Below are 8,164 nucleotides of genomic sequence, written 5' to 3'. Positions count from 1 at the left end.
GTATATAGAAAAATGTTCAATCTGTCATTTGGCATATAAAAATATTTTTTCGCTCGCAGCTTTAAAAGCTGTGCTAATTTTTAAAACTAAGCTTGTTGCCATATGGCAACAAATTTCTCGTAAGGTGTTAACTTGCATTAGATTGCAGAAGAAGTTTATTTGCGTTTGAAACCAATACAAAACATTTGTTGCCATATGGCAACATTAAAAAAAGCACTTAACAAAAAAAATTTTTTTTAAATTTATTTGTAGGGGAAAATGGGGAGTTGTGAGACACAGGGAGTTGTGAGACATTGTTACCTTTCGGCATTATTCATTTGTTTACATTCGATTTTAAGTGTCAACAAGTGTTCTCGATGCGATCTCACTTTTCAGCTAGCATTGGTCATATTTACACGCATTCGACGCGTCTCTCCAGTTACTGTGTTTTGGAACTTCTCGGTAAGTTTTTTTCATCATTTGTTTTGCGATACATTCGATCAGTTGTTGAAGCAAATTACAAATGTTAATATAAACAAATTATTAATTGTCCTATTAGCTTTGAATTTACACATTCACTTGGGCATGAACGTTCGATGTGTTTATGACTACGCGGCCATTTATAAAAAAAAACGATTTGGGGAGTTGTAAGACAACAAATGTGGGGAGTTGTGAGACACCGTTTTTTTCGACGTTTTAACGCATCTTTCATAAGTACCTCGCAATATTCATGCATTGTTTGTATATATATCATGAAATTTTTGGTTAAATTTGAGTTTTTATTGGTGCAATGCCAAAAAAATTAAGCAGAAACAACTCGATTCATTGCAATGTATGCGATCGAGCTGTGCACCTAAAGTGTGCCAATTTACGAAGCGGTGTGCGTCGCTACTAGAATGGTGATATCTCAAAACTATTGATGTCTCCACAATTTTCTTTTCTTAAGCTACGTTTAAATTTTTACTCATAATAACAGTTTTTTTTTCAAAATATGCAATATAAAGTGACTGTATTCGTCTTTATTTAGCAAGGGTAAAAAAGTGTTTTTGCAAGAAAGGAGACTTTATTACGGATGTTCGGAAGATACCCAGAGGATACTTGGGCGAAGCCTGGAAGTTGAGAGCTGCTTGGACCATATGCATAAGAATCGTCCTGGTCACTCTCAAGTAAATTGCGATCAGGGACTTTTTCCACTTGTGTTGACTTCTACATATGAAACCATCCACCGTGACGGCGAGTATCGTAGGCAATGCATTGTTCCATTGGTGTATGAGCACAGACATAGCGCAGCGAATAAAGATTCGGTGGCTTCATTGCCTAACGATATGACCGTCCGAATGAATACAAACGCTCCGACTCTAAAAATATTCGATGCGATACCAGCTGAAGGTAGCAGAGGAAGAGGAAGGCCTCTTCTAGGTTGGAAAAATCAGGTGGAGAACAACTTGGTTTCACTTGGAGTGTCTAACTGGTACCGCCAATCAGGAGTAAAAATGCTGCTAAATTTATTTACTGTAGAAATAAATTTGATGAAATAAACTTGATTATATACTGAAATATATATATAATATGAGATGTATATAGGTATAAATGTTAGTTTATTGTAACCTGCGTGTCTCCTCCGGAAATTAGTTTTTGTGGAATGATTGTGTGTGATGTGAATTTTGTGCAAACGACCTCCACGTTATTCTTTGTTAGTGCTGTCAGAAAGTGGAGTTTGTTACCGACCTCAATTGAAAATATATAACCGTTCTGCTTCTTTTCTTTTGTTTTCCTCCCATTGCTTATCTTTAATTTTCTTTACTTAACATTTTTAGTTATCATAATTGGTACTCAAATTTAGTTTAAAAATGATGTATCTCAGTTTGCCAATGCTTCTTTCTTAATTGGTGCCATAACCGCTAAATAGATTTTAGCCAAGTTTAACCAAATGCGCCAATCATTTCTTTCTCCTACTAACCGGCGGTCGTTGGAAGCACCAAGTGAAGCCAAGTCCTTCTCCGCGTGATCCCTTCCTCTGCTACCACCAGCTGGTATAGCAGCAATACTTTCAGCCCCGGAGCGTTTTTATCCATTACCATCATTACTCGCTGCACTATTTCTCTGTGAAGCTCATACAGCTCGCTGTTCTATCGCCTTCGCCATCGTGCAACACTTGAACTATGAAAAGCTTCCCGTACCGATAAAGTAAACATAATATAAATATATATAAATAAATCAATAAAACTATGAATTGAGTGAGTGAAATTTAATTATTTCTATTGGGCAGAAATTTCAGCCTAATGAACCGGCGATAATATATTATAATTTAATTCAATTATCTTTGAAATAAGAATCTCAAATCAAATACCGCACATAGATTAGACATTTTGCCAATACTGTTTAGCCAGAAGCCCCTAAATGATTGGAAGTAGATAGGTAACAAGATAGAAGATTCTGACTTCACACGCAACGGCGCAAAAACAACAGCCCAGAGCCATGTACGAAGCAAGCGTTTTGTCGAAGCCCTATGTTTGCGAGCGGAGTGAATGAAAAAGAGAGATAACTAGTTCTCTCGAGGCATCTATATTTCAATGTAACGGTAAAAAGTTACTGCGATATTCAACCACTAGCTTTTAAGTTCATTCAAAATGAGGTATGAATTAGCTTATGCAAGTTGGAGATAAAATTAGCGACTACCGATTTAGAATTCCATAATTTTGCCAAAAAATAATTATTCCATAAATATTTGCCTCACACTAAACTCGTGCATAAACATGTGTTTTTACTCTGAGTAGAAAAATGTTATTGTAATATCTCTCATTAGTATTCGTACCGTAACGCAAGTCTAGGAGGAAGTAGCGACTGCATTTTCAGTGACATATAATTTCTTTTACGTGGTGCCCTACCCAATTCTTTAATATATTTCATACCTTCAAAACGGGCATTGAGTATTTGAAAAACTTGCTGTATTATTCGGAAATTCATGCGCTTCCCTCGTCATATGATATCGTTGCTTTGTGCGTTAGTTATCAAAAAATCGAAAAATCGGCACAATTTTCTATGAACCAGCAAACAAGTTATGACCCATTTCCCTATCTTTATTCATGCTTTTCTTTAAGTTCCACAAACATGTCAAGCACCAAAGAAAACGGGACAACGAAAATGTCTGGTATGAATAAGCAAGAAAACAACACCCATACGTACCCCAACCTCATTCTCTTTCCCTACCATCCAGCAGCATACAAGCATGAAAGTTCGCATACATTGTCGTAGTTGCCAGCGCAACTGACTAGCGTCTTAACTACGTACATATAATAATTTTGTTCACTTAACATGGGTTACTTCACACTTGTCATATGTAAATTTTCGAAAGAAATGCCAGTGTGTGCGGGCACTCATATGCCATGGCACACACACATTCGCGTGTGTATTAACTGCGTTGCCAAACAACCAACTAAATAATAACTGCGTGGTTGGCACCATTTTGTTAGTAGTGTTTCATGGTAGTGTGAATGTGTGCGTAATGAACCAGTGTGCGTGCGAGTGTATTTTATGGCTCAGCAGCTACAGTGTCAAGTACGTCATCAGCCACATGTCAGACGCGCCACTTTCAAGCATGCGACTTAACTCAACTTTCTTTTCTAGATACCAGTCAGCAGCACAGATACGGACTTATATAACTCAACTTCACAGAAAAATCTCTTATACAATGATTTCACTTCAATTGTTGTTGATGTAGCTGCAGTTTCTGTTGTTCATGGGTGGAAGTGCTTGGAGGAATGGTGCGTTGTACGAGTAGTAAGTTGGCGGCTGGCATTAGTCGCCTAGTAGTAAAGGTCAAGAATAGCGGTGGAGTCTATGGGTTAAAGACAATAATAGTAGCGTCGACACTTACTCAGGCGACATAAAATATTCTCATTGCTTTAATGGCACAAAAAGTTGCTGCTGCCTCTTTTCTACTTCGTTGTATAATTTTGCTTTGTCTTTTACTGTCTCTCAGGCTGTCGCACTTGAAGCTGTTGTGACGCCGACATCGCAGTGACTTTTGTTTGACAAACACTTCAGTCCCCTTTTTTGTATGCAAATGTGTATGTGGGTGTGTGGGTGTGTGAGTAGTAGGTCGTGACTTTGTAAGCTGTGAATTTCGCATATTTACAAAAAGAAGCATGTCGCAGTCTGGCCTTTGTTTGGCTTGACTTTCGCTCTTGATGACTACTCAGCCCAGCAGAGCTTCTCAATCAGTGCTAACGAAGTTTTACACCTCCGAGTTGCTTAGTTTACGTTTTACTTTGCTTTTATTGTTATTACTGGTGTTAATACTAGCGTGAATGAAAATTGGGATAATGTTGTGTGTGTGTTGGTGCATTTGTGCAAAATCTTTGTCCGTGATAGATCAAGTATTTTTTAGTTTTCTTGCGAAAAATTCATTGCGAAGTTATTATTTTGCTAATTTATTTCATATATTTAAACTATCTGTTTTATTATTATTTATGTGTAAGGACACTTTACAAAATTCATATTCATATTATGGCCGAAATCTATACTAAGGTTCACTATTATGGAGTGGTTTTTTAAGAGGTTAGAAATAATAATAACAACAACAATTAACTTCATAAATGGCAGGCGGATTATGTTTTCCATTTCACCATAAATAGGCGAATTTTCGAGAATTGTGAAAATTTCGAAAATTTTATTTTATTTGACTTATTTGTAGGTAGTTCCGTTCATTAAGTGAACAGAAACACTTCAGTAGCTTAATTTCCACGTGATTAAAGTAATTTGCAGAGTTGAAGACCAGGAACTCCAGAATACATTATTGAGATGCCGTCATACCAATTGAAGCTCATTGTCTAGCAAGCTGTGTGGCGTAATGAGTTCAGTGGAGCACATCTTTTTCCAAAAATATTAACGATCGGAACGTCAAAGTCATCAATTATTACATACTTTCTCATACCCAAGCTGAATGGAGTTCCTTTCGAACGCGTAGGAGATAATAAATTAATCCATTTTAGTCTTCTGTACTAAATAAACAACACCAATTCATGGCCAGTCTCGCATTAAACTATCACTTTTTAAATGAAATTATTTTCAAAGTAGCAAGCAGTTGCTTTTGTTGTCATTTTTAATGGAATAGCCAACTTTTAGGAATGTTTCATTCTACCTTCATTCTACCTTCTTAAGATCTCTGTAACCATCCTTAGAACTTCACAAATAAAACTAAAATAAATAAATAATTGACGCTTATACTATTTTCGGCTGAGCTGCTCCTCCACAAATTGAGGGGCCTACCGTTTAAAGCCGACTTCCAAAGGCAAATAATTTCTTATGCGGAGCTTTTTCCCGACAGAACACACTCGGTTCGCCATTGCCTACCGAGGCGCGACCGCTATTAAAAACAACTTTTTCTATCATTTTGCTTTTTTCATACACGCAGATTCGAACCTACACATTCCCGAATGATAATGACGTACCCACAAATTCGACTAGATTTAAGAAATTATCAGTGGATTTCATTGCGACGTAAATGAGATTATTTCAAGCAAACAGGCAACTATAGTATAGCAGGCCACTACTTCTTGTGAAAAGGGACGAGAACTCGATTTTATTCGATAACATAAGGTCAATGCTTTTGACATGATTTTTATACATTTAATAAAAAAATATTATTTAAATTAAACGCTAAGGCTTCGTGTAACTTTCAAGCTCATTATTGTTGAATAGAACAAAATTATAGCTTACTTAACATTTTATGACCTAAGAAGTTTTCAAATTATTAAAATTGTACAAGAATTAAACACATCCATCCAAGCTATGCCCAAAATTGCTTTAACTTTTAAGTCGGTGCTGAAGTTCCATTGCTTAATACGAACAGTGAAAAAATAACTTTAATTTTATATAAGAGCAACCTTCCTCTTGTAACCAGCCAACGTTTTTACAATGCAATTATCTCGCTGCCATTCAAGGCAGGATATTTCAAACAATCAAACATATTTTAGAAACTAAAAGAGAAACAAAGGGGCATAAATTCCAAATGCAATACTTAAAAGTAGTCCTTAGTGTCGATGGATTAAAAAGAACGAACTTATTAACACGCATCAGTCCCTCGTGCACTTCCACCACAATATCGCTTCGTTTTGTATAAACATGTGACGCAGAATTTATATTTTTTAATACTGTTTTTATTATTCAACTCATTTTGATTTGTTATCTATAAACAGACAGGCTTCTCTTATACCTATATACATATATATATAATTAGCGCGTACACCCTTTCTGGGTATTTGGTCGAGCTCCTCCTCCTATTTGCGGCGTGCGTCTTGATGTTCCACAAATGGAGGGACCTACAGCTTCATACCAACTCCGAACGGCAAATATTTTTTATGAGGAGCTTTTTTCATGGCAGAAATACACTCGGAGGTATGTCATTGCATGCCGAGAGGCGACCGCTATTACAAAAAACGTATTCTTCATTTTGGTCTTTCATCGAATGGTAGTCACGCACCAACCCATTCGGCTACGGCGGTCACCTTCTCAGCCTTCTCTTACTTTTCATATTTCTTTTGGCTCAAATTTAATTTTTTCATATCGAGTCAAATTGGCACTTTCGTTAATGACTGATTCGCTTAAGCTATTTGTTTGGGCAGCACTCAATGCATGTACTGCTGATATGATAGGTTTTCGCAAAAACGTATTACATCCGACAAGACTACGTTCGAATATGGCATAAGCCCATAAAAATCGAGAAAATGTTTTGAACACGTTTTTATGACTCTTGCCACCATCCATGGCCTCGAAAAGGCAACGGAAAAGGTAAAGGAACAAACAGTGAATTTTGCCGGCAAAATATCAGTTTGACATACTTGTGATTAAATCGTCACTCTTAACCTGTGAAAAAAGATGGTTTGTCAGCCGCAACCGCCGGGTCACTGATCAAGAACAAGAAAACGAGATGTAAAATCTAATGTGCACCAATTTTCATCATAAATATATACCTTTGTTCAAACACTAAGCAATAAATTGCGTGAATCTGAATAGGTCCCTATAACCCTATTTTGTCATTTCGAAAAAAAAATTAAATTTTTTTTTTGTTTTTGTTCAAAACTTCGACTCTTTTTCTAAGTGCTCACCAAGATAAAAAAAAACAATAAGGACTGATGTAAATAAGTTGATAAAAAATCAGCTTCACAGACTGCTCAAATATATTCCAAATAGCTCAGTTCGCAGAGCCACTGCGGTTTCCCAAATTATTATTTTTTTGTTTTTAAAGTATTTATTTAAGTTTAAAATTTATGAACATTTTTCTTGAAAACTCTTTTTCTGCATTAGTGTAAGATTTTTAAGTAGAACAAGAACAGAGAAAGGATATAACGTTCTTAGCTCTTAATATCCATATATGAGAGACATTTGGTAGTCGCATATCTAGCAGCCCTAGATTCTGATATGCATTCTGTCAAGAAAGTGCCGGGAATTGTTCAATAAAACGCAGAATAATTGTTTAATCATCAAAATTTATTTTGTCACCTTCATAACAGGCTCCATTCGAAGCAATACACATAAGCCAACGATTAGTCCAGTGATCAAAGCACCTTTTAAATGCGTTTCAAGAGATCCTCTTCAGCTCCATCAGCGAATTCTCCTTAATGGCCTCTATCGACTCAAAGCGGCGTCCGCGGAGTGGCAATTTAAGATTTAGGAAAAGTGGGCTAAATCCGGTGAATACGGTGATTGTTCGATGATATTTGTCGATTTGTCGAGTTTTTGGTCAAAAAGATGTTCACAATATGAGCCTTGTGAGACGGTGCGTTATGGTGGTGCAAGATCCATGAGTTTTCTTTCCACAAATTGGGCCGTATCCTATGCACATTCTCTCTAAAACGTCGCATTACTTCTAATTAATATTCTTTATTTACCGTAGAAGCATTTGTAATGAACTCCGAATGCACAATACTATGATAAAATAAAAAAAAAAAACGAGTAGCATGACTTTTATTTTGACCGACTTCGACGTGTTTTTTTTAGATTTCGGCACATGTGGATAGCACCATTCAGCGGCCTGTTGACTGGTCGGCAGGTCAAACTCATATGCCCACGTCTCATCAACCGATGATGCGCTTGATAATCGTTGGGTCCAAATTCACTTGCCCAAGCATGTCTTCAGCCACCTTCTTCCGATGAATTTTTTGAAAGAAATTCAACTCTCTTG

This window comes from Anastrepha ludens, chromosome 6 (genome assembly GCF_028408465.1).
Source record: "Anastrepha ludens isolate Willacy chromosome 6, idAnaLude1.1, whole genome shotgun sequence".
Classification (NCBI taxonomy): domain Eukaryota; kingdom Metazoa; phylum Arthropoda; class Insecta; order Diptera; family Tephritidae; genus Anastrepha; species Anastrepha ludens.
The sequence above is the reverse complement of the archived record's forward strand: the minus strand, read 5'-3'. Positions refer to the sequence as shown.